Below are 26,730 nucleotides of genomic sequence, written 5' to 3'. Positions count from 1 at the left end.
TTTGATAACTTTGAGTTGGTAGATGCAGGCATGTCACAATGACGGTGTCTGAGATGTGAGGTAGATTGAGTGCTTGGAGGAGTCTTAGAGGTAGACCAGATTGGACCATTTGTGGAGGGTGAAGTGAATGGCCACCAAGGACTGTACCAGCTGAATATAATTTAGAAAGTGGTTTATTTCCTCCTTGGTTTGAAGAAGCTGCTAGAACCTGTGTGACGGTTGAGGATGCAGAAAGGCACAGTACAACTTAAAGTTCAGATACCAGCCCAGCTCCTGAAAAGGAGAGACCTTTAAATGTGCCCAAGTTGAAAGTCGAACTAGAAGTAATTATTAGAGGATGTTTAGATCTTGATCACATAAACCAATATCAAGAAAAAGAATTGGTTTACTTGTGCAAAGTAATTACAAGAAAATTGGTGGTGTGACTGACACAGGAGCTACCCGTTCCAGTATGAGCACAGCAGAAGTACCAGACCTACCACTCCCAGGAAAAAAGATCCAAGTTGTGGGAGCTACAAACTGACAAGTTACTAACCTGTTTCAAAATAAGTACCTATAAAAATAGATTATTTTGAAGAAAAATCATCAGTTTGTGGTGGGCAATTCAAGTCGTGTTAACCTTTCAGGGAGAGATTTATGCCCATATTTATGGTTTATGCCGCAAAACTACGCTAACGCAGTTTTGCTGCAAAAATATTAATGCCGGCTTGTGTCATTCTACAGCGCCAGCAGGGTGCCATATTTTAGGAATGGCGCAAGCTGGCACTAAGAATAGGCTGGCATCACAAAAAATTACACTAGCTGGGTAGGGGTGGCAGTATGGGAAATGGAGGTTGTGTGCCAGAAAATGACAGTAGGCTGGTTAGCGGCAACATTTCTGGGGCTAATCAGCCTAGTGTCATTTTCTGATGCACAAGCAGCCACATACATGACTCCTGTCTAAGTGTAGACATGAGTCATGCTCACCACCCTAATGGCCAGCACAGGGGACCAGTGTCCCCTAGGCATGGTCATTAGACCCAGTGCCAGGCAGGGGGCCGCATTTAAGGTCCCCCAATGGCACTTTCCAGTAAAATACAAAATACTTACCTTATTCACCTGGAATGGGGTCCCCCGTCCTCTGGTATCCCTCTGGTGTGGGTGGGGATGTTCCTGCCATTTTTGCACAGGGATAAATATGGCGCTACGGGCTTAGAGTCATTTTTGGACAGGAACGCCTACTTTGCATCTCATAGACGCAAGGTGGGTTCACGCATCCAAAAAATGGCGCTAACTCCAATATTTTGACACTAGACGTGTCTAGCATGAAAATATAAGTATGGAATTAAGTTTGTGACATTTTATCATAAAAAGATGATGCTAAAATGGCACAAACATAGTAGAAATATGCCCCTCATTGTGCAAGTTAAGTTACACCATCTATTGCGCACCCCAAGGAGTGGAGTTCCAGACTCATGATGAGGACGTAGGTTTTAAAATTTTCCAACAACAGGCAGTAGGAATCTACTCAATGTAAATGACAAAAGATTTGTCTGCAGAGTTAATTGGGACAATTAGTTCAACAGTGTGGGATTTCACAGGAAAGGATATTAAGTTGATCAAAGAAGTTGAACCAGTCAAAATAAACATAAAGCCAATTCTGCACTCACTAAAGTAAAACATTACAGATTACAGATGAAGTAAGCACACATTTGTACTCCATTTACCATAATGCAATGGGCAAACTGCGTGCTGGATTGTGAGGCAGTATGCTCCCAACTGTTTCCTGTTTAAAAAGGCTCCCTTGAGACAACAAGCCAATGAGCTTTGGTTGAAGCACCTGTGAGTCAGTGAGTGGTACTGGGACCTGAGAGGACATGGGCAGCATTTTCAGCAACCCCAGAAAAAAGCATGCTGCTCTCTACTGATGAAGGGTTAAACCCAGAAACACATTCCTAGAGATATACAGCACTAGCTGCACCCACTTAGGTGAAAAACTACAGACTACGGATGAAGTAAGCACAAATTTGTACTGAATTTACCATAATGCAATGAGACAAACTGCATGCTGGAGTGTGAGGCAGTGTGCTCCCAACTGTTTCCTGTTTATAAAGCCAAATGTAGTTTTTCCTAGAACACCACCTTATCACATGACACCTGAAGTGAGAGAGGGAATAACACCCTGTATTAATGATATGCTGGAAAAGGCATATTAAGAGAGATAACGGAGAGTCCACGCAACTCACCAATTATGGAATTACGAAAGCCAAATGCCAAATTTAGGATAGCCCAGGACTTGAGAAAAGTCAGTGATATTGTAATCCAACATTTTCTTGTGGTACCGAATCCAGCCATCATACTATATCATATTCAATGTACAGCTAAGTGGTTTACTGTGCTTGAACTCTGTCAGGCTTTTTGTCTCGATACCATTGCACAAAGAAAATCAGAATTTTTTCTCCTTCATGCTCTTGAAGAGACTAAGACACTAAGGCAATCATAAATATTATGACAGAATTAGCGTATTCCTAGGGAATAAACGTAGGAGAAGAGGTGAGCAAATTCCACCAAAGCAGCTTTGAAACGATACTGCTAACTGGCCATTACAAATGCACGAGCCGTATCATGGACTCGTATTTCCATTTTAATTATATTCAGTTTTCTTTGAATGATTTTGCGGGCTGGACAAAGGACTATATGGCGAAACATGCTGGCATAGCATTACTCTGACAATACCATACACTCTATTAAGGTTAACATACTTGGTGATTTTGGAATATACCAATCAATAGACATTGTAAAAAAGACTAAGGAGGCACCTTGTTTTTATTACTTTAATACCGAGCACCTCATGGTAGGTGTTATTGTGGAGTGCACTACATCTTAGTGTGGGTTCGCTATCGCTATATCCCCTGAAAAATAAATTAGCTGAAAGTCGGCAGAGATTCGCTTCTAGAACGCCTGAGATTAGACATATCATGAATTGTACAAATGGACTTCGATCAGAAGCAACACTAGAGAAACCATCACACATCAAGATATGCACTATGCAATAAACCTAATATGACACTGTAAACTCAACACAGCCTTTAAGCCTTCTAGAAAGAGTTGAAAATTCTAGTTTTCAAGAAGGCCTTTGTCTTGGTGTAAAACCTCCACTGTTACCAACTCTCATGGCGCCAATCTCAGACTGATCAGATCCCACAAGCAATATTTGATGAAAATGACCAAGAATCTTCCAGTGAGTACATTAAGAGACAGACATGAGAGTGTTACAGCTCAGAACATGGTAAAGTGCCTGCTATAGTTGTGCTATCCCTTATTCTGACCTACAGAATCCAGAATGTTAAAGTAACACAGTGCCATAGGAAAAGTGAACCAAGAGATATTGCCAGGATCAGATTTGGACCAAAAAAAAGCACAAACACCCAAAGAAAAGTGGGCCACATTTGTGACTCACAACCATTCATTAGTTAGCAAGGGGTTGAATTTGTGGTGAAATATGTGGTAAATTAATATTTGTTTCTCTGCCCCACTTCCATCTTCTCTCAGTCTTTCTTAGTCCTTTAATTCCTCTCATATCTTCCCCTCAACTTAATTTTCTCTTCTCAGCTTGTTTCTTTGCCTACACCCTCCATACCTCACTTTTTAAGTCTCACCTGCACATTGCATGCACCGTGCTGCAAGACTTATTGTTTACAGTTCAGTGGGCTTACAACCTACCCATGGCATGCCATTAGTTTTTTTCATTCTCACTCCAGTTTGCAATCTTTTAACTACACTGCTTAGCTCCCGTAGGATTCCCTTGCCATCATCTGTTAGCTCTTCCCTGGTACATGGACCAAGTACTTGTGATCTTCCTCGTCTTTGTTCTTCTTCATCTTTTGGCAACACATTTTATTTGGTTAAGCATTTTGGTATTATTCCTGGATGTTCAAGGTGCTTTCCACTTTTAACACCTTCATACAGCTCTTTATTTTGTTACTTTCACCCTATCTGTAGTCTCTGATAATTCTTTAGTAACTTATACCCACAACTGTACTACTCTATGCCACTCTAATCTATACTACTCCTCTCTACGCCACTCCACTCAACTCTACACCACTCACTCTGTGACTCAACTCTATATCACTCAACACCACTCCATTTTATGCCCGTCTATTGTACGCCTCTCTAAGCCACTCCACTCTACACCACTCTACTCTACTCTGTGCCTCTCAACTCTACACTATACCAGTCAACTCTACACCACTCCACTCTACATTGAACTAGTCTATGCCACTCCACTCTATGCCACTCCACTCCATGCCACTCCACACAATGCTACTGTGCACCACTCTACTCAATGCCACACTATTCTAAGCCATTCTCCTCTTTGCCACTCTACTCTACTCTAATCCACTCTACACAATACCACTCTGTGGAACTCTATGCCACTCCCCTCTATGTCACTTTACTCTTCACCACTCTATGCCACTATACACTATTCCACTCAACGCCACTCCACTCTAGACTACACCACTCTACTCTACACCACTCCATGCCACTCTTCTCCACTTTACTCTATGCTATTCTATGCCATTCCACACCACTCTACCCCATGCCACTCTTCTCCAGCCCACTCGATGCCTCTCTACTGTATGCCACTCTACTCTTCACCACTCTACTCTCTGCCACTCTATGTCACTACATTCTATGCCTCTCTACTCTAAGCCACTCTACTCTATACCACTCTATTGTATGCCATTTTATGTCACTACACTCTATGCCACTCTACTCTACACCACTGCATTCCACTCTACGCCACTCTATACCACTCTACTCCACTCTTTGCTATTCCGCCCCACCCATTGCCACTCTACACTATCCTACTATAATTTATGCCACTCCACTTGACTCTGCGCCACTTCACTTAATGCCACTTTACGGTGCTGTATGCCATTCCACTTGATGCCACTCTATTTCACACAACTCCACCCCACTCCACTCAACTCACATTTCACCACTCTAGTCTAGTCTATGGCACTCTATTCCACTCCCTTCCTCTCTACACCACTCTGTACCACTCCTCTCTACTTCACACAATGGCACTCTACATCACTCCACTCTATGCCACTCTACTCTATGCTGCTCTATGCCTCTCTAGGCCACTCTGCACCATGCCACTCCACACAACACCACCTGACTACTGTATACCACTCCATGCCACTCTAACTAAAGCCTACTCTATACCACTCTACTCTATGCCACTCTACTCTGTGCCACTCCATGCCACTTGACTGTACACTACTCTATGCCACTCCACTCTACTCCACAACATTCTACTCCATGCCACTCTACTCCACCCCAGCCTCTGCCACTCTATTCTATGCCAATCTACACCACTCAACTCTACACCAATCCACCCTACTCTGCCACTCTGCATTATTCAGTGCCTCTGCATGCCACTCCACTCTACGCCACTCTATGTCACTCTTCTCTAAGCCACTCTACTTTAATCCACTCTACTTGACTTCACTCTATGCACTCCACTCTACTCCAATCTATGTCCCTCCAGACAATGCCACTCTATGCCAGTCTACTCTACAGCACTACTCTATACCTCTCTATGCCACTCTGATCTACACCCCTCCCCTCCACTCTACGACGCTCCACTCTGCACCACTCAACTCTATGCCACTCATCTCTTGTCTATGCCACTCTACGCCACTTTACTCTTTGCCACTCTACTCTATTCCACTCAGCGCCACTCCACTCAACATAGTGCTACTCTACTCTATTCCACTCAACTCTATGCCACTCCACTCTACTCTATGGCAATCCACTCCATGCCATGCCACTCTACACTTCTGTACTCCACATCACTTTATTCTAGACCACTCCATTCTATACCAATTTACTATCCGCCACTCCACTCTACATCACTTAACTCTATGCCACTCCACTTCATGCCATGCCCCTCCACTCCACTCTATGCCACTCTACTCTACGTCACTCCATTCTACTCCACTCCACTGTACACCACTCTGTGCCACTCTAGGTTATTTTACACCACTTCACTCTACTTTTCACCATTCCAAGCCACTCCCCTCTACTTTATGCCACTACATTGTACTCTACTCCACTCAACTCTACTTTATGCCATTCCACTCTATCCCACTCAACTGTATGCCACTTCATGCCATGACACTCTACTCTATGCCACTCTGTTCTATGCCACTGTATTCTCCACTACTCCACTCTACTCTTATCCAGTCCACACAGTGCCACTCTATGGCCTTCTATAGCACTCCATTCTATGCAACTGTAATCAACACCACTCTACTCTACTCCACTCTCTGCAGCTCCTTGCCACACCACTCCACTTTACTCTATGCCACTCCACACCACTCTAATCCACTGTACTCTATGCCACTTCACTCAGCTCCAGTCTATTCTACTCTGCACCACGGTAATCTATGCTACTCTACTCTGCTCCTCCACTTGATAGCACTCCACTCAATACAATCCCACTGTACTCTATGGAACTCAACTCTACACCACTATGCTCTACGGCACTCCATTCCACTCTACTCCACCCCATTCCACTCTACGCCACTCTACTCTACTATACTTCACACAATGTCACTCTACTGCTTTCTACTCTATGCCATTCTATGCCACTCCACTCTACTTTACACCACTCCACTCTATGTCACTCCACTCAATGCCACTCTATACCACTTTACTCTATGTGACTCTACTCTACACCACTCCACTCTATGTTGCTCACCTCTTCTCGGTGACACTGTACTCTACACCATTGTTCTCGAAGCTACTCCACACTAGCCACTGTACTCTGCACCACTCGACTCAACTGTACGCTATGCTATGCCACTCCACACCACTCCACTCGACACCTCTCTACTCCACTCTCCTCTACACCACCCTACTCTATGCTACACTAATAACTTTAGACATGCCAAACAGCAGCTAATCTGCTGTCCAACTTGACTAAAAGACATTAGCAAAGCAAATAGCTTTCACATTCTCAATTAGGGGAAACCAGATCTTTTTCCCAGCATCCCTTTTTTCTTTAATACTGCTACCTTTTTCCTATTCTTTTCTATGGGCATTTCCCAATCCAAGATGGTGTTGTTTTCTCTTTCCTGTGTTGTCACTTCCAGTCTTCCAGTATATAAGTCACTCAGTCCTGATCTGCTTTGTGTTGCAAACTCTTCCTTCTGGTGGTGATCCTCGCTCCTGTTCGTCGTATTTTCTTCAGTTCCTGTTACTCTGATTGAGATTCTTTACAATTTTTTTCCTTTTTTCACTCTTGTTTTGACCTCTTTCAGGAGTTCCTGTTTTGAGTTTTTTTCCCACATCAATTGTATTTTTTTCCCTCTGGGACTCCTTCTGGAGGGTACGGTCTGCTTAGGCGTTTCCTATCAAGCAGCACCGAGGCTACTAGAAAGGGTCGCCCTTATCTTGGTCAGTCCAGAACCAGCAGAAGACCGGGTGCTTTTTCAAATCCTTCAGTCAAAGGTGAGAAGTATTGTGCAGATCGTGACAGTGGCTGAGTCTAGTGCCTGCACATGAACAAATCAAACCAAGGTCAAGGAGGGTCCCTTTGCAAGGACTCCCATTGATGTTAGTTTGACCAGTTCCTGTTACTAGAACTAGACCCAGTCACACAAGTGGGGCAGCATTTTATTGGGATAAGTGGGAAAATACTAGGTGGTAGGCATTTTGTGGTTTCCTTCTGATTATGGAAGAATATGGCACAGAAATGCAAGGAAAATATGTGATATTAATTACATTTTTAGGTTTAGAGGGCATTGCTGATAAGAAAACTTGTTGGAATCCAGGAGAGGCACACCACCCTGAACTTCTCTGGGTATCTAGTTTAGTAAAATATCTGGAGAAGGTAGATTTATTCCAAAGACAATATACACCCTGAAATAGAAAGACAGAAAAGGCAAATATTATTGCACAACATTATCTATTTCTAAAGTACACACACATACTGGTTATATTTTGGATGAGGGTGAGTGAAAGGGTCAATATTTAAAATTGTTTTTATAGAGAAATTTCACAAAAATTAAATACACTGTTAATAACTGAAAGCTCAAAAAACTGAAACATTGACTCACAGTTCATGAGCTGTAAAGCCACAGCAAGGCACCAACCGCTTCACGGGCCAGTCAATCACCTTTCATACCTGACAACACCAGACCATTCTCACCGTGAGCCCAGCACATTACAACACTCGCATCAACTGACAATGTAGAGACAATGTACACCCTGGCAGAGAAAGACAGAAAAGACAAATATTTCTGCACAACCAACTATTCCTCAAGTCAAGTACATATACAACCTGCTTGATTTCACAAAAAATGAAATACACGGTTAATAATTGAAAGATCAAAAAACCGAGCCAGTACCTCACAGCTCGTGGGCTGTGAAGCCGTGGCAAGGCACCAAAAGCTTTAGAGGTTATTCACACACATTCCAAACATGACTCACACAAGACCATTCACACCATCAGCCATGGGCCCAGCACATTACAACACTCACATCAACAGACAGCGCCATTCACAGCAATCACACAGGCTGGCAGCTGACAGAGTGTATGGGCTGGCATTTGGCTAGCAGTATGTGTAGTGACCAGCAGCAAGTCATTACTCACACACCACCAGCCAAGCGCCAGTCCACACACACTGCCAGCCAAGTACCAGTCCACACACACGGCCAGTCAACCACCAGTCCATGCACACTGTCAGCCAAGGGTCAGTTCACATACACCACCAGCAAAGAGCTAGCCCACATGAACTGCCACCCAAGCTTCAGTTCATGTACACCACCAGCCAAGCGCCAGTTCATCCTTACCACCAGCAAAGCACCAGTTCACGCACACCACCAGCCAAGCACCAGTCCATGCACACCACCAGTTAAGCGGCAGTCCATGCACACCACCATCACATTTTTTAACAAAAAAGAAAACACAAACCAATTGAAGTAGATGCAAAACTGTAACTACAAACACAATAGCTCTAACTAACTACATCACACTAATGCCAACCATGAAACCTGAACAATAAATATAAAACAACAGCGACCAGTTAGTTTACTTTTATGCTCACAGTTGCTCCCAAAAATTCAGCTGCATGTGGTACAATTTAAAGCATGTGGGCACACATAGCCCAGGATTAGATGGACACTTGGGGCAGTATATACATCTCTCCTTCTGCACACCTCTTTGGACACAGACTCTACATCTCTGATAGGGATAGTTTGTTTTTGGGTCTGAGAGAAATGTAATCAGGAAGCAGCGATCTTCAAATCTAGCCACATGCTCCACCGCTCCAACTTTAGGAACACTCATCTATTCCGCTACAATAAGGCTACCTATCAAACTACTGACTAACTGAACAAATGGCTTTGAATCTGGAGAACAATACTTGAATACAACAAAAGCATTGAAGATTGCTAAATGGATCAAATGGATAGCCACCTTCTTTCACCAAAAGTAAGCCTTACGAACAGCAGTGTAAGACTCTAACCTCTGATCTCCTCTATCTAGACAACCCATGTGCTTATTTTAATCTAATATGCACACAGGTTTGTGCGATTTAGCAGCTTGACCCCAAACAGTCACAGGTGAAGTATTTTCTTCATAAAAGGTTGGCAGCATGTGGACAGCTATAGTGTCTGCAAATTTCACAACTAGAAGTTCATCACTACACAAGGTGCTGCACTGTCCCCTCTGAAGCGTTTTACATACAAGATCTTTAGGGTAACCTTTAAGGTAAGGTGGATTGTGCCACAAGGAACAGTGTCCACTTTGTACAATTCCCTGAACAATTGCACATGTAGAAGTTATCTACGTATAAATGGTGATCTTTGTTCACAGTCCCCTACCAAGTTGTCACACAATGTTTTCACTAACTTCAAAGTGAATGGACAATCAGGGATTAATAGAGCAATCCATACCAGTGCATACCCTGAAATTATAGACTTATCCAGTACTATTCTCAGGCAGCATATACATCTTAGTTCCATAAAGTGCTCTTTTGCTATGAATGTACTGCCTAAAAACTAAACACCCCTTGAACAGGACCAAAGACTCATCCACAGCTATTTTTTCCCTGAAACATAGATACCTGAAAATCTATCTACAAAGTGATCAAGGCAGGATGAACCTTGGAAATCCAGTTCCAATCAGGGTGATCTTTTAGCAACGCTGACGCATTATCAAAAAAATGCAGCATCAGAAGCAGAAGTAAATACCAATCATGACTGATGATTGCAGGAAATATAGCCGTTCCCATCAAGGGACTAGTAGACCAATATGAATACAGCAATGGCTTCCTTATCAAGCCCATAAACAAAGTTAAACCTAAGAACTATTTCAACTCATTCGGATTTGTGGGAGTTCACCGGGTAGCTCTAAAGAGGGGCTTACGTCTAGCACTATTGTCCCTCAAATACTGTTCAGCATACAAATTAGTCTGGTCCACAATGTCATCCAAAAATACATTGTACATAAACAACTGAAAGACATTTATAAGCAAAAAGTTTCCAGTATTCACTCTGCACCTTGCTATACCAGTAAAGGCATGCAACATCAACTGCACCATGTTTGGGAGAACCTAGAGTTCATCACTTCCAATGGGAAGCCTTTCAGCCCCAGGCTGCACTATTGGCACATGAGTGTCCTCCTCTAAAAGAGGCACTTTCTCTTTACTGACAGGGGCTTCATCATCACATGATTCCTCTCAGACAGAAAATTCACTGCCAGAATCTTGGACTTCCTACTCTGCCTCAGATGCAGAGTCAGTCTCATAAAGCATAGCAAAAACCTGTAGGGCGGTAATCCTGTAGCTAGTCATAATCCTTACTAATAAAAAAATAAGTAAACAATAATCAATACTGTGTAAAGTAAGTAATAAACAAAGTAAGGCTTTATCAAACAGAAAGTAAAACTACTCCCATATAGTAATCTGGAATGGAAAATCAATTAATACAAAGCACACAATAACCTTTATACTCAAATATGATACCACTCACTTGCCAGAGACAGCTAGACTCAGGATTACCTGCACCTACTCTGCACAGACACAACAAGCACTAACGATATCCCACTACAACGAAAAAACAAAAGAAAATTACACACAGGACAACACAATACAGATTGTGCACAAATGTTAGAAGAATTTCGCACACAATAAAAAGGAATGCTAAATATGCTGCTACTATTACACCATTTACAAACAACACTTTCATGTGGGGCAATGATACTCATTTGGAGTAAACAGCACAAAAAACAATTTCTTACCTTACACATGCAACGACACAAACTGCATATTTACCAGTGCTGAAACCGGAACTAGGAGTCACAGCAAAGTAAATCAAAAGTTTTGCACTAGAACAAAAAGGAGAAATAAAACATAATGATCACAAATGCTAATGATGACAAGAAATAAAACAGCTACCATTATAAAACACTATGAAGTCAGCACATCACCATCCAAATGCCAGCCACACACATCGCCAGCCAGAAGCCACATATAGATGAGAAAAATCTCTGGTGCTAGGGGCTTTATGCCCCCCTCCCCAGGGGCCTATGAGCCTCAAACTATGGCCAAAATAATCACAAATATATGCCCCCCACACTGGGACCCTTGCCCAAGGGGCTGCTCCCAAACAAATACACAATAGAATTCCCTAGTGCTAGTGGCTTTCTGCTCCTCCCCCCTCAAGGGAAGTTGGGCCTCAAACCATGGCCGGTCTGCCCCGGGGGAGGGGGGAGAAAATGGCCAAAAGTAATTAGAAGAATGTACTTTCACAATGAGAGTGACCCTTGCCCAAGGGGCCGCTACCAAAGAAAAACACGCTATAAGGTGCTAGTGGCTTTCTGCGCCTCCTCCCCTTGGGGGCAGATGGGCTTAAAACTATGACTGATCTTCCCCCAGGGAGGCAAAAAACAGCCAAAACAATGGCCAAGGTATTTGGAGCTGCCCTGGCCCAAGTGGCCGCTCCCTTAAACAAGAAAAGAATCACTGGTGCTTAAGGTCACATTCCTGCTGCATGATCGTGGACCATGCATGACTGTGCAACAGAAATGTACTGCAAAGAGAGATCGGGAAAAGGAAAAACTCTTTTTTTCCCCCTCCGAAGAGGACAACAACCGCCTTTTCCTCCAAGTCATCTGTCATTTGCTTTCAATTTGTCAATTTTGACTTCAAATAATTATTGCACAATTTTACAAGAACAAAATCTAAATTAGCAATGGCGATACTAAGAGTAAAGTAATGTACAACTTTCGACCAACGTGTCTGCAGCTGACTCTATTGTCAGCTATCTTCTGCACCGTTGCTCTGTAAGAACATTTTGCAAGCCTGAGCTGTTAGAAAAAATATACCTTTGGTAAACATAAAGAACAAGCAGCCGTTGTAAGCATTTTTCCAAGCTGCCAGTTGCAGTCTTTGCCAGCCATGGAGTGGCTTCTAGTAAATCATTCTACAGCAGACTTGAGGACAAACATAACTGTGCAGTGTTCACATTCTTCCCGCAAGAGCAAATATTATTTCCTTATACTACAGACACAGTTTGTGCCTTTTTTAGCCGTGGCATTAAGCTTGTGACAGGTAATACCACAAAGAAAAGGAATTCCTTGCTTTAGTCTTCATTCAGTTTGTCTGTCCGTGACAATCATATCATTAGATGGGAATGCAAAAGACCACTATTTTTACAAATATTTTTAAAAGTTAGACTCGCAGAGACTAAAGAAACTGAGGCACAGAACTGGGCTGCTCCTAAGACATTTGGTGCCCCGGGCAAAAGAGAAGATGTTGTGCCCCCTCTAATTTGCATGTGATGTGACATCACAGGAAGTGACATCACAGGGCTATTATTTTCTTTGGCATTGCTGATGTGACCTAGTGTTGATATCAGTAACATAATTAAAACAAAATGAGTCCATCTGGCACTTGATAACTGTATCAGATAAATGGGTTATACGATTGACATTGTTATGAATAATTAGAAATGTAATAGTTTGATTTCTGAAAATATGAGAGTGAGTTAAACATCCCTGAAGCCTGTGTAAGATTTAGATTACAGTAATCATTCCTATGGTCCTCTTCACGCCACTTTCTTCTGCCACCACTCTGTGAGACATTTACACTCTTTTACACCCACATCTTTCTGAAATCTACTATCTATAAATTTCAGACCTCATCTTTTTCCTTTCTGAACCCTCTTTTCACTTTCTGCTTCTGCACGTATTTTCTTGCATCTGCTCTCCTTTACTGTTCTCCACCACACAAACACAACACAGCCATTCACCAGTAAATATATTTCCATTTGCACTTTCAATATTTCAACAAAGTATGTCCTTCACACGCTCTTGCACATAATTACAAGTACGATTATCACATGCCACCATTGCTCACTGCCCTTCACAGAGGGGCAAAGCAAGATTGGCTGAGCAGGTATTGTAAATGTGTTTGTGACCCTCTGGCAGCCACTGTGAGAACTTTGCACTACCTTTAGACTCTACTCTAGTGCTCACATTCAAGGCCATTTTACTCACCTAACCACAGCCTGAACTCACACAAACACCTAAAGGCGTGTCAACACTCATTATGCAGAATAATAGCTTTATATGTTGCATGGAAAAATGCATAAAAGAAAATCCAGCAAAAAACAAACATTCTTACAGAATTAAATTAGTCAAGACATATGAAATGTAAACTGGAGCAGCCCCACTCTCATGACTGACATGAATTACTGAAATGTTTTTTACAGTCATTGCTGAGATATCTATCATTGCTTTGTGCTTTAAAGGATATCAAAATAGAGCACAATTTAGACTCCTTTCAAAGTCCTGCCTTTTAGTTTTACACGTTCTGGACATCGATGCATAATGTAGTGTGACAAGGCCCAGGAGAAGTGTGGCCATTCCCCTGAGCCTCAAAGCTCTGGACATTGGGTGCCGAGCCCCAGAGGGCACCCCAAATAGGCCTCATTGCAGCCATGATCCAGTTCTATGTGGCCTAGGAAAGGGTGGTCCCTCTCTTGGACCTCGGAGCACTATGCTGTAAAATCGAAGCCAAGGATAGGGAAAAGCATTTATTAAAAGGCAGAGCGGAACCAAAGCATGGTGGACAGTGTAAACCCAGGGCTGTAGCTTTCGTGAGGCAGGTTCTCTGGGTCTTAACTTGAATGTATTGACATCCTTTACAGGGTAAAACACTGATTGCTATTCCAACAATGGATGCCCACAACAGTAAGCTACTGCATGAGCAGTGGGGTCCAGAGGATGGGGTTTCAGCCCCTGGGCTTCACAGTCATAGTGTAGTGCTGTGTGGCCTAGAAATGGGTGGCTCCTTGCCCTCTGCCTCACACCACTGAATAATGGCAGCATGGCCCAGGTAAAGGGTCCCAAACCCTCAAGTATGTAGCCATGATCCAGTGCTCAGAGGCCCAGTGGAGTGGGGCTTCCTTCCTTGAGCCTTGAAGCTGCAGAGTAGAGCTTTGATGACAAATGCTGGAGTGAGACCAGCAATGCTAGTCTTATCTGGCTTCTCTCTACTCCACTGACCCACCTCTCCTCACCTCATTCACACTCATTTCATATATTTACAATTACAATTGCCATGTCACCACTGCTTTGTGTGCTCTGCAGAAGGGCCAAGTATGAATGTATGAGCAGATATTCTAAACACCTTTGTGACCACTGGCAGCCGCTTTTGAGAAACTTCCCACAGCCTTTACACTTCACTCCAGTGCTTTCAAGCATGGTCCACTACAAACACCCAACCACAACCTGAACTCACACAGACACCTAGACTCCTAGACCAATGGAAGACCTGTCCCAGAAATTATAGTTAAGTCAACCAGCACTTTCCAGATTAGATTAATGATAAAAATGCCTGTGGCTATGACTCAGAGGCCTCCCGTTTAGTTAGTCATCAGCTCCTTAGTATGGACATCAGCTCTTGCGAGGCTTTCTACTAACACTCATAAACCTTTTCTAGGCTACCATGTTTCCCAGGTTCATGCATGATGTGTTATTCCAGTCCATATTTTTTCTTTGAATTCAGGGAACTGAAGTCCTGTTTTATACTAGAACAAACACAACTACAAGCCCCAGAATACAAAGAATAAAAATGGGCTGCAGCAGCACATCTTGCATGGACATGGGAAATTTGGCAAGGCTAGCCCCGTAGTGACCATCAACTAACCTCCTAGCCAACCTGTTTTCGCCCGATCCCATTTTTGTTTATTAAAATTTTATTGTGCATTAGAAAAAAATTACACCCTTTAGACTTTCCTTTAACTTCAGTAAGATTGTCACATAGTTCAATTTACAAAATCCTATACTTTGCACTCGGAGAAAGAAAAGCAAACAATCTCCATGTTAAAAGGATAAGCAGCAATTTGAAAGAATACATCACCTCACATTTGATGCCTATCTTTGAACTACATTTACAGGCCTCTTTATTGCTCTTTCACCTTCTGAACTACAGCTTAGTAATTCTGGGGGTACTGCAGCTTCCCTGACCCCTACTTCCAGGGCCTACGTCTTTCTTTGTCGTTCTTTGTCTTTTATACATTCCTCTCTTATGCTTAATTCCTTTTTGTTGTCTCTTCAACGTTCTCTGTCGCCCTCCCTGCAGACTTCTTTACACTTTTCCTTTCCTCCTCCTCCTTGGCTATGCATTGTCTTTCCTCCTCTCTCTACTATTTCCCCATATTCACTTCATATTCTTACTGTCTCACGTTTAAAGTCTTCTCATGTCCCCTCCATTGCTATATTTTATCTTCTTCTTTCCATTCTGCGCTCTCCCATTCACTTATTTCCTTAAAGATCTCACTTCTTTTAAGCCTCTTCCCCATACTTTCTGTTTTGAGGGCTGAACATATGTAATGAGGGAAATGGGCAGGGTAGAGTGCACTCCAGACCCAGATGTCAACCCACACAGCAAATGTGAAAAGATAAAAGCAATAATTTAAAAGCATCTTTATTGCTCCTTCGCCTTTGGAACAACAGCAGGGTTAGTGTGGGTGTGCTGTAGCACCCCACTCAACTCAACTTCCAGCAAATATAGAACGCCTCTGGACTGCCTACACAGCAAATTCACCCACAAATTCAAAACCCTGCTGCGTTTCATGGACTGTGGAAGCAATGTCAGGTGTGACTTATATTTCCAGGACATGAGGTGATTTGCAGATTTGAATTACATGAACGGATTGAACAGCTTCACATGAGCCCCCGTTACATTTCAAAAGGAATGATTCATTTTTGGGGGCATGGGGATTAGGTAATTTGCTCAGAATCACAGGATGTTCAGCAGATGCCAGAACTCTTAACCAAGTTCCCATTTCCATTAAGCTGCTCAATTGGTACAAAGCCAAAGGTAAAGCGTCCAGGGGAGAGGGCCTCCAACCCAGGTCTCGCAATACTGAATAATGCCTGCATGGGTGTAGTGTATTGATATGTGTTAACTAAATGCGTTTGTGCAGCTCAAGTGTTATGTTCCCTTCTTGAGCTGCTCCCACTCCTCTTTAGAGTATTTACATTTTAACATGGCCCATGCTAGCAGATAAAGCGGATCGCAAGGATTTGAGCTGACTTTGTCAGTTTGTCTTCGAATCCGAGCCAGCTGGTCGCTGCCTGTCTCGAGCAAGTATGCTGAAAATAACACTTTAACGTACCTACTGACTCCAGCTTAGTTCATCACTTCATTTGGTGAAGAGTAGGCCTCGCCCACTGACCCCCTCTGGCTCCCTCTTCTCGGCATATTTCACCTTTCTCCAGCCTTTGGAAGCATGCTCACAGCCTTGCCTCCTGAGCAGTTGTCTCGAATTTGATAGAGTAAGAAGCCTCCTCATCTTCTTTACAAACTTGTCTGTCCCAGGACTCAATTCTCCTACAAAAAGATATTTTGTTCCCCTTGACTCAAGCATGCCCGAGCACCCACCTTACTGCGGCCAGCATCCCACCTTGCCTAGTAACACCAGGGTGATTCACCATGTTCTACAGGAAGCCATCGCATGTGACATCACACGCAGCTGCCATATTGGATCAGGGCTTTTTAAGTACAAGCTGTAATCTTTCACACTGCAAACTGTTTTCTCAAGCCACCTGGCATCTGTTTCACAGATCACCAGCATACATATCAGTGATCCGTAAACCTAATAGATACAAATTAACTTGCTTTCCAGCTAACTGGAGTGTCCCATTCGCCAAAGTACACAGATCGCTGATATGCACACATAAGGTAACACAGGAATATTATTTGTAATACTTCAGTTGTATGCACACATCTAAGACAATTTATTGAGAGTAGCATGTTCTATTCAGTATTAACTTTTTCTTCTATTAATAGCTGAGTTATCAGTACATATACACGTCAGTATAATATTGTTACAACATAGACTATCAGAGGAATGAGATCGACATGCACTTACAGTAATCCCCCAACAATGCATCCAACTAAACAATACATAACAGTAGCCCCCCCCAACACCTCAGTTAAGCCCCTAAAAGCTTCAAAGGAACGCATATTATAATACAATCATCATTGTGCTTCACAATTGAGATTTTCCAATTGCAGTAGTCCATAAATACTGAAAGTCAGGTATTGAATAGAGACCATTCTCCCCATCTTTAGATATCACTCATTCCATTATTGTTGTGATGGGGTACCCTCCATCTGCAAGCATATAAATTCATGCTGTGGCCGTGGCATTTCCGCCCAGGCCACCAAAACTTCCTGAGCTTTTTAATGTTTCCAATTCCTCCTTATGTGAATTTCTTCAGCTCCAGCCCACTCCACCTTGTCTGACTCCCAAGCTTCCCTAGTTGGGGACTCAACCAGTGGATTGTAATACATCTCTTGGCTACCATCAGGCCCAAAAGGGTCTAGCGCCTGTTGAGTTTCCTTTTTGGGTTTACCGGGAGGAGTCCTAATCGACATTTCTCAATCGCTTGCAGTATCTCCCAGTCCGTGGCCCTCCTCAGTTGGACATGAACCTCTTTCTAGTAATGTTTTACAACAAAACAGTGCCATACCACATGAATAAAGTCAGCGAGCTCTGTATGGCACCTCATACATCCCTGATCCCTAGAGAGGTATATGGCGTTCAGGCGCTTAGGAGATAAGTAGCTCAGGTGTATGAAATTATATTGTATTTGTTTAAATCAGGTGCACACTGTTACTCCCTTTATGCCAGCATGTATGTGACCAATCCCAAGGAGTTAAGGGACCCTCAGTGAGGGGTTGCCACATGCTTTCTATTGGCAATGGTTGTATTTTCTTGTCAGCACGCAGTGCTCGATATAAATGTGTTATTACCCTGCACCCCCTCCCATCGCTAGCATGGTGACCAGTGTGTGATACAGCTCTGAGCTTCAGAAATGAGGGCTACAGTTGTGTAGCTATTGTTGCCAGCTTTGCATATTGTAGAAATTGCCCTGTACACAGGTTAACTCCTGTGCCCCCTGCAAGGTAAAGAATCTTCCCTTTGGGTGAAGATCACAGAGCACTATGCAATTGCCTTCTGGCCATCTGGCCACCGACATTGTATGTGATATCTGTGCAAAGGGGACAGAATCCAAATATACATGTGAGGGGCAGAAAGTGCCCTTTTAAGCAACTGTTGAACTGCTCTCTCCCATATTTTCCCCATAAGTCGGACTATATGAGGGAACGTGTGGGGTAATCAATTGCCCTGATCATCAATTCCCCTAGTTGGTGTCTCCTGTGAGAACCTTCTAACCATGTCCATTCCCAATTCTGCTCCCCATCCAACCAGTGCACTGCATATTATAGTTGTATGGCTCTACAATACATTTCCAAATCTGGTACCTCTAGACCTCCCTTGTCCCACTGCCGTTTAAGGGTGAATAAGCTCATTCTGCATCTTTTGCCCTGCCATAAGAGTTCTACTATTTGTTTATATATCACCCTGAAAACCTCTTTGGGGATTGCGTAAAAGGTGCCCCTCAGCATATATAAACATTGCGGCAATACTACAATTTTTAAAAGTGCAACCTTCCTCATCAAAGACAGATATAGTGTACTCCAAAACTGTATAGAGTGTTTTAATCCCTCTATAACCCTTTCCATGTTAAGGTCATAGAGTTGTTTCTTCGGATGGGCGATGTGGAGGCCCAAATACTTAGCCCCATCCAACTTCCAAGGCAGGCCCGATGCTGGCAGAGTTTCAAGCTGGTGACCCACCATGCCCCCCCAAGGCACATAACAGATTTTAATATGTTCACCCTGAGTCCCGAGAACTCCCAGTATTCTTGCATGAAATTCAGAAGGATCGGGAGTGATATATCAGGTTGTCTCAAGTAAACCATTGCATTTTCCGCATAGAGTGAAACTATATGCTCATTAACATCCACTGTCATTCCCCATCCTCTGTGGGTCTGTCAGAGTCTACATGCCAATGGCTTTATAACCATGGCAAAGATCAAATGGGGTCCCTGGGACATCTGTGCTGTAAAACAAATTCTTCTGAAACATATGCCCTGTTCGGACTTGTGCCGAAGGATGAGCATAAAGCAGCCTGATCCAATTGATATATGGGGTGCCCAGTCCAGCTCGCTCCAATATTGAGTAGTACCTTCGATAATTTTGTGAAACTCCTCATTCAGTCTGTTTTAGTTATTCTACTCAGGCAAATCATATCTTCTTGACAATTTCCATTCCCTAGTACTTATGCATGTACTTATCATTTACAAATAGTGTTGCTTGCCTCTGTGTGCTCCTCCCATTTCTGAATTCACTTGTCAACATCTGCTTGGGACTAATTCTTCCTGGCAAAAAACACATTTTACTGTAACTACATACTCAAGTCATTATGGCAAACCCTCAACAAATCACCCATCCATTTCCATTCTTGGCTCAACCAGGTAAACCCACCATTAAATGGGCTCAGTGGTTTCACCTCTTTGAAAATCATCTTGTTGCCATAGATGCGGGGGTTATAGTCCACAAAGGAAATTTGCACTGTTATTCAACAGTTTGGGTCCTATTGAACAGCTCATATTTGATATTTTATCTCTGGTTACAGCTCCTGGAACTGGTGAAAATTGGAATATGTACCTGGAGGCAATTGAAAGTTTGTGTAAACAATTTGCAGAGGAACCTAATATTATGTTGGAAAGACATAACTTTGTAAAACGGAAATAACTAGTTGAAAATGGGGTAGAAGAATATGTAACCGCACTTAGAATCTTGGCGGCCACATGCGAATATGATACATATATTTGAGATCAGTTTGTTCCTAATTGTGTGTCAAAAAAGATTTGTGAGCTCTTCCTAGCTGTCGCAATCCTACTCAGAGAATTCTTGGATTTAGCAAAAAGTATTGAACTATTCTTAATTTCCTCTAAAGTGTTGAACCCTCATGCCACCATCAATTTTGTTTCTGATTCCACTCCTGGACATGAGGTTGACTCGCTGTGCAGAACACAGCAAAGGGAAACTGCAAAGTATTAAAGGAAACATAAAGGGACCTTCAACAGTTTGTTATAGAAGCAGATCAAATAATACTTGACCAACCTATCGGGCTGTTGAGCCATAGGAAAACATTGTCTTGGTTGCAAGAAACTAGGACACTTTCAGAGCATATGCCAAAGCAGCAAAACCCTTGTTTGCTTTAGCAGTGTGAATGTTGAACTTGAATCTTGTACCAATTCTGTGAACAGTTTGTTAACCGTTGAATGTAACACTATTACCAGAGCAGTGAAAGGTCCCACCTGTGATGCTATGGTAGACAATGTTTTGTTACAGGTCATGGCAGACTTCAGATCTCCAATCACTATTCTGCATGATATTGCCTTTCATGACAAAATGGGGTAATGGCAAGTCACTCATTCCTCCTGATATCAGCCCCAAAGCTTTTGGTGAAAGCCTATTGACCTATGAGGTTTCTTTACAGGAACAGTACAGTGCGTGGGCAGGGAGACAAGCACCAAGATTTATGTTGCCATTAAAGGCAAAGACATTAATGTTTGGCAAGACCTTGCCAAGATGGGTTTGTATCTTGTTCCTGAGACTGAAACCCATGTAGTTGTCAGGGATATGCCGGCAAGCTCAGTGTGTAGTCTGGATGAACCCATGGATGCTATTCTAGCCAAGCAGAAAGAGCTATTCCGCAAATAGGTGTGCACTGTAAAAGGTTTTGTTCATCATATCAGGTTAACCACATGCACAACCTATTGTACATAAAGTACGCCAAGTTCCCTTGTCAGTCAGGGAAGACCTCAAACAAATGCTTAAAGATTTGTGTAGCCAAGGCATCATTGAAATTGTAGAGTCACCTCAATGTGTTGCATGCATTGTTGTTGCATGCAAAATATCAGGTGACATCAGATTGTGTGATGACTTGCGCACATTGAATGCCAATATTTTGGTTGACTGCCACTCTCTACCCAGGATACACGAGCTGTTGGCTAAATTGGGCAATGCTAAATGGTTTTTCATGTGCGGTGATGGACTTACTTCAGATCTGCACTGTAGTATATTCACTACTGTTTTGGGTCCTTTATAGCAGTAGTAACCATAGAAGTGCATCTTGTGAACAGCAATGGGCTTACTTTTTTGTACGTTGGTGCGTCTTACTCTCTAAACCCCTCCTTATCCTTCCTTCAATCCCTCCTTACTCCTCCCTTGACCCTTCCTATATTGTACTATGCATTCCCCATTTTCTAGCTATACCCTCATGTCCCTCTCACTATTCCTATTATAACATAGGCATATGTGTGCTGAGGACTCCACACAGAAATAAGGTGGAGACTTTCGCACATGGGTTAGTGAATAACATTTTGTTGTATGTGAGCAGTACTATTCTAGTCTTGCTAAAGTAATACGAAATGCAGTTTGTGAACAATAGTAGGCAAATGGGGCAGCAAAGAGCGGACATCAGGTCTCTTAGTGTCACAGTCCATAACGTGACCACCAGGCCATACCTTCCTTCCCTACATGCCAATAGCATGTACCTGTTCCCTCCTCAAGTACAGTCGTTTAAATCTGACTGGAGGCAGCTTTAGCTGTCTGGTAAAACTCATGTCTTACCACAAAAAGAATACAGAGAAAGGCTATCAGTGATGGTTTGAGGAGTTATACATTTTGTATTGTTTTTGCATTCATGAAAGGGCTCAAAAGATTATCCTTCTCTGTCAATGCACAATGCAGGTTCTGTGAGACAAAATCCTCCTCCACTTCTCCCCAGCACTATAATTATAGCACTCCTATACCTTTCACATGCTACCAGTTGCTAAATACCATCAGCCTTCTCAAATCTCCCAAAATAGTAGTCACACTGTAGACAACTCTCTCAGATCCATTATACACTAGCACTCACTGCCAAAACCTCACCACCACTACTCACTAGCAGCCTGACACTACAGACATCCCTCTCATCCCTCAGAAGGCAGCAGCCTCGCAGTGCCAACAGCAATCTTACAGATATCATAGGCTAACAATCTCACACTGTCAGCGGCATTAACTGCACACTTACACGCCTCACATAGTATCAGCCAGACTACAGACAGCGTTTCAATCCATCCCAAAAGCAATATCACACCTCTCCCAGAGTAGCAGTTACACACTACCACAAACTGGCAGTCTTACACTACCGGCGGTACTCTCACATCCCAAAGTCTAGTGTCCTCATAGCACCCTTTGCAGTTTTTCACCTCCCCAGATACTACCAGCCTCACACTATCAACAGACCTTTCAAAGCCACCTGAATGGAGCAATCTCAAACTATTTACAGAAACCTCGCACTCACCATACGCTATCAGTAGCAAACCACCAACAGCACTCTCACACTTGAAGAGCAGAGGTCACACACCAGCAGCACTCTCACGCCCCACATAACCCAACTGACTCATAGTACTTACAACACTTTTGCACCCATCTCATAGTGGCAGTCACACACCACCAGAAACACTCTTACAGCCCTCTCAGACAAGCAGCCTTGCATCATTGACATCACTCTCATGCCTCTAATACTCTAGTAATCTGACACTACCGGTAGCACCCTTACACCTTCCATTTACTGGTCATGGGCTACCAACAGCACTCTTGCACCTCTCACCCGCTAGCCTTCACACAATACCAGACACACACTTGTACCCAGCACAGACTAGCTGTTGCAGGCAACCAGAAGCACTCTAACACCAAACACAGACTAACAGTGACACACTACGGACTGTACTCTCATATCCCTCAGACAGTAACAATATCACACTATCAACAGGACTCTCATATCCCTCACAGACTAGCAGTCACATAATACCAGAAGCCCTGTAACACCCCTGATAGACTAGCAGTCACACACAACTAACAGCATTCTGACACTCCTCTCACACTAGCATTCACACTCTACTGTAACCACTCCTGCACCCTTATGAGACTAGCGGCCACACACTACTGGTAGCACTCCTGAAACCCTCTCACACTAACCATCCCACACTATCAATGGCACTCTCAGCCCCTCAAAGATTAGCGATCACTAATTACAGGAGGTACTTTCACAGCCCTTGACTACTATCAGTTTCACGTTGAAACGAGAGCTCTCACACTCCCTGTGACAGTCATACACAAACGGACTAGCAGTCAGAAACTGCTGGAGGCATCACACAAGCCTTACAGATCAGCAGCAAAGACAATACATCTGGTTTAAACTGAAAATGCCCCTCCATGTACTTTGCAGGGGGGGGCCCCCTCCGGTTTCGTTACGTTACTGGGTCGAAGAAGCAGAAATGCAAACCTGTCTGGACCCTTCTCACGTGGCTTCATGCCAGAGTTCAGTTCCAAATAACTCTTGGGCTTGTAATTCTGTTAGCTCAATGCCACTATAAATCTTTGCATCTTTCAAATTAACTGGAGTAGCGCTCAATTCCATTAGTCTTTTGTTGTTTAAGAATTTGCCATTGGAATATTTTATCCGTGTAAACAAACATCCAACTGCTCAGCTCCATGTGTTAAAACTCAAAGCTGTCCAGATTTCCAATAAAAAATGCAGATGTACAAATGTCATAAAATGCCATCATGTAAATAAACTGCATAAACACCGAACATAAACGTAATAAAAATACATTTGCACTGAACATGAGGCTAATGTGCCATTCAGACAGAGTTCTTTGCTCCGAAGACATAAAATATTTTTTACCAATGTTACCAGTATATGACATTGTTTCCTAGACATCTTTATGCTGTTGACGTTTCAAAGATAAATAACACCCTCTTCACCATTTTTGTTTGAATCATTGCCTAAAAATCTACAGTAACACTACTAAAGGCCAAAGCAAATAACGGGCCACGTAACCAAAAAATATAGGGCCTATCCGCGATTGGGCCACAAGATCTCATGAAAATTGCAGACCCACTAATTTGCAAGTATGCATGGTTTTCAAATTAGTAGGTGCACAATCTGCATCTGATTACAAGCTTGTCACCATAGGTTAGAGATAGCATCTGTTGGCCCAGATGTAACAAGCTCTTTTGTGTCCGCAACCCATGCAATTCACAAAAATCTCAGGGTTGAGAGGTCAAAAGGGCTTTTCTTAATATACAAAGTCATTTTAAGAGGCAGAAAAAGTGGTCACATCCAAATCGCAAATAGATGGGTGTGTGAAAAGGCTGCAAACCAATGATGAGCTATCGACCCAGAGTTGGGGTTTGTAAGAAATAGGATTGTTGGTTGCCTGGGATGTGAGCCCTGGTCAAGGAACAACCACAATACTTGTCAGGGGACAGCAGCGGAGATGTGTTGGTTCTGATCAGGTTTTCGCTGCACAGCAGAGGAGATGTGTCGGTCTGCTGGACACACAGAGGCTGGTAGAATAACTTACATCCACTTCCAAGGGTCCAGACTCACAGTGGTAGAGTCTAGGTGCAGGTGCAAGGTTGTTGGAAGCCGGTTGTGTCTGTGAGGCTTCAGATCAGGCTAGCCAAATAGCTCTCTGAGACACTCTGGCTTCTGGGTTCAAGAAATGCAGATCTAGTTCTTCTCACTCAGGCATGAGGGCAGCAGGTCAGCTCAGCAGGTCACCAGACCATTAGATCATCAGTCTGGCAGAGTGGCAATCCTTTAAACAGCACAGCAGTCCCTCTTCCTGGCAGAGTATCCACAGATCCAGAAGTGTACTGAAGTGGTGGTGTCTGAGGTCCAGTATATATACCCAGTTGTGCCTTTGAAGTGTGGAGAAGCATCTAGAGGCAAGACGTATGCTTTTGAAGTCCACAAGGTCCCTGCCTTTCTGGCCCTGGTTCCAAACTAGCTACAGGGTGTATGCAACCTTTTGTGTGGAGACAGGACACAGCCTATTCAAATTTAAGTGGGGCTTGGTCCAGCTCCCCCCTCCCATCTATCCAGTCACACCGAAGCTCCTCATTCTGTGTGGCTGTCTAGACAGAAACAGGCTGCAAGCACCAAATGGCAAGAAAATGCCAACTTTCTAAATTTGGCATTTTTCGAATTGTAATTTAAAATCCGACTTTACTGTATTAGGATTGTAAATTGCAATTTTAAATTGCACTTCCAGAGACCCCAAAAATGAAGGCGTTACCTGATCTCATTTGGAAATAACACTTATAAAACATAATAAGGTAACTCCAATTTTATCCTACGGGGAGGTAGGCCTTGCAGTAGTGAAAAACAAATTTGTGTTTTTCACTACCAGGATATTTAAAACTTAAGGTACATGTCCAACTTTTTAAATACACTGAACCCTGCCTTTGGGCTGTCCAGGGCCTGCCTTAGGGGGGACTCATATGTAATAAAAAGGATAGTTTGTGGCCTGGCCAAAGTTTATTTTGCCAGGTCGAAATGGCAGTTCAAAACTGTACACATACATGCTGCAATAGCAGGTTTGAGACATGTTTAAAGTGCTACTTAAGTGGATGGCTCATTTTTCCCTGTTACCAGGTGGGCAAATGACTCAGAAACATTATTTGTTCCTCTATTTTGCTCCAGGGTTCACCTGAAGCAAATTGCAAGAGTAAACATCTGTACAGTATACTACCAATTAGAGGACTATCAAAATAACATATTACAGATCGTAACATTAATTGATTTAGCCACTGTTAAAACCTTTTAATTTTCAATCTTTTAAAAACCAGTTTGACTTGGAAAAGTAATGTTATTACATACCAAAAGTACCACAAATGTGCAGAAAAGCAAACAATTATTTCTCAATATATTTTCACAAACAATGGGAGATACTTTCATGTTGAGGTGCTACACAATATTATAGTCAACACATAGGCTATGATTTGATGTATTCAATATTACTAATTGTCTGATGAATCTGAGGAAAACTGAAGTCAGGTTGTAGGAGCAACGCACACCTTAGTTTCTGCTGGTACTCTCCCTCCATAGGTGTACATGTATGACAGCCTAGGAACAGTAAGGGGCATAATTACAGGTTTGCCCACTTGTAAGCAAACGGGTTATTAGTTGTGGAGGATGTGAGTCCTTCCCAAGTAATAAGTTCAAAATCCTATCAGGTCCAACACATAAGTTTCACAAATAAACTGGGGCTCAATCCCTGGTATTTCTGGGACAGAACAGACAGGTTTAACTTGAGAAGAAAGTATGTAAAGTAATCAGCAGAACCAAAACAGTTAAAAAGTAAAAACACAACTGTTGCACCTGGCCCTTTTTGCAGGGTCATCCCCAGTCTTTTCGCCTCCTTCCTTCTAATTTTTCTGACCAGTTTTTGTTGGCTTTAGG

This window comes from Pleurodeles waltl, chromosome 4_1, assembly GCF_031143425.1.
Source record: "Pleurodeles waltl isolate 20211129_DDA chromosome 4_1, aPleWal1.hap1.20221129, whole genome shotgun sequence".
Taxonomy (NCBI): domain Eukaryota; kingdom Metazoa; phylum Chordata; class Amphibia; order Caudata; family Salamandridae; genus Pleurodeles; species Pleurodeles waltl.
The sequence above is the reverse complement of the archived record's forward strand: the minus strand, read 5'-3'. Positions refer to the sequence as shown.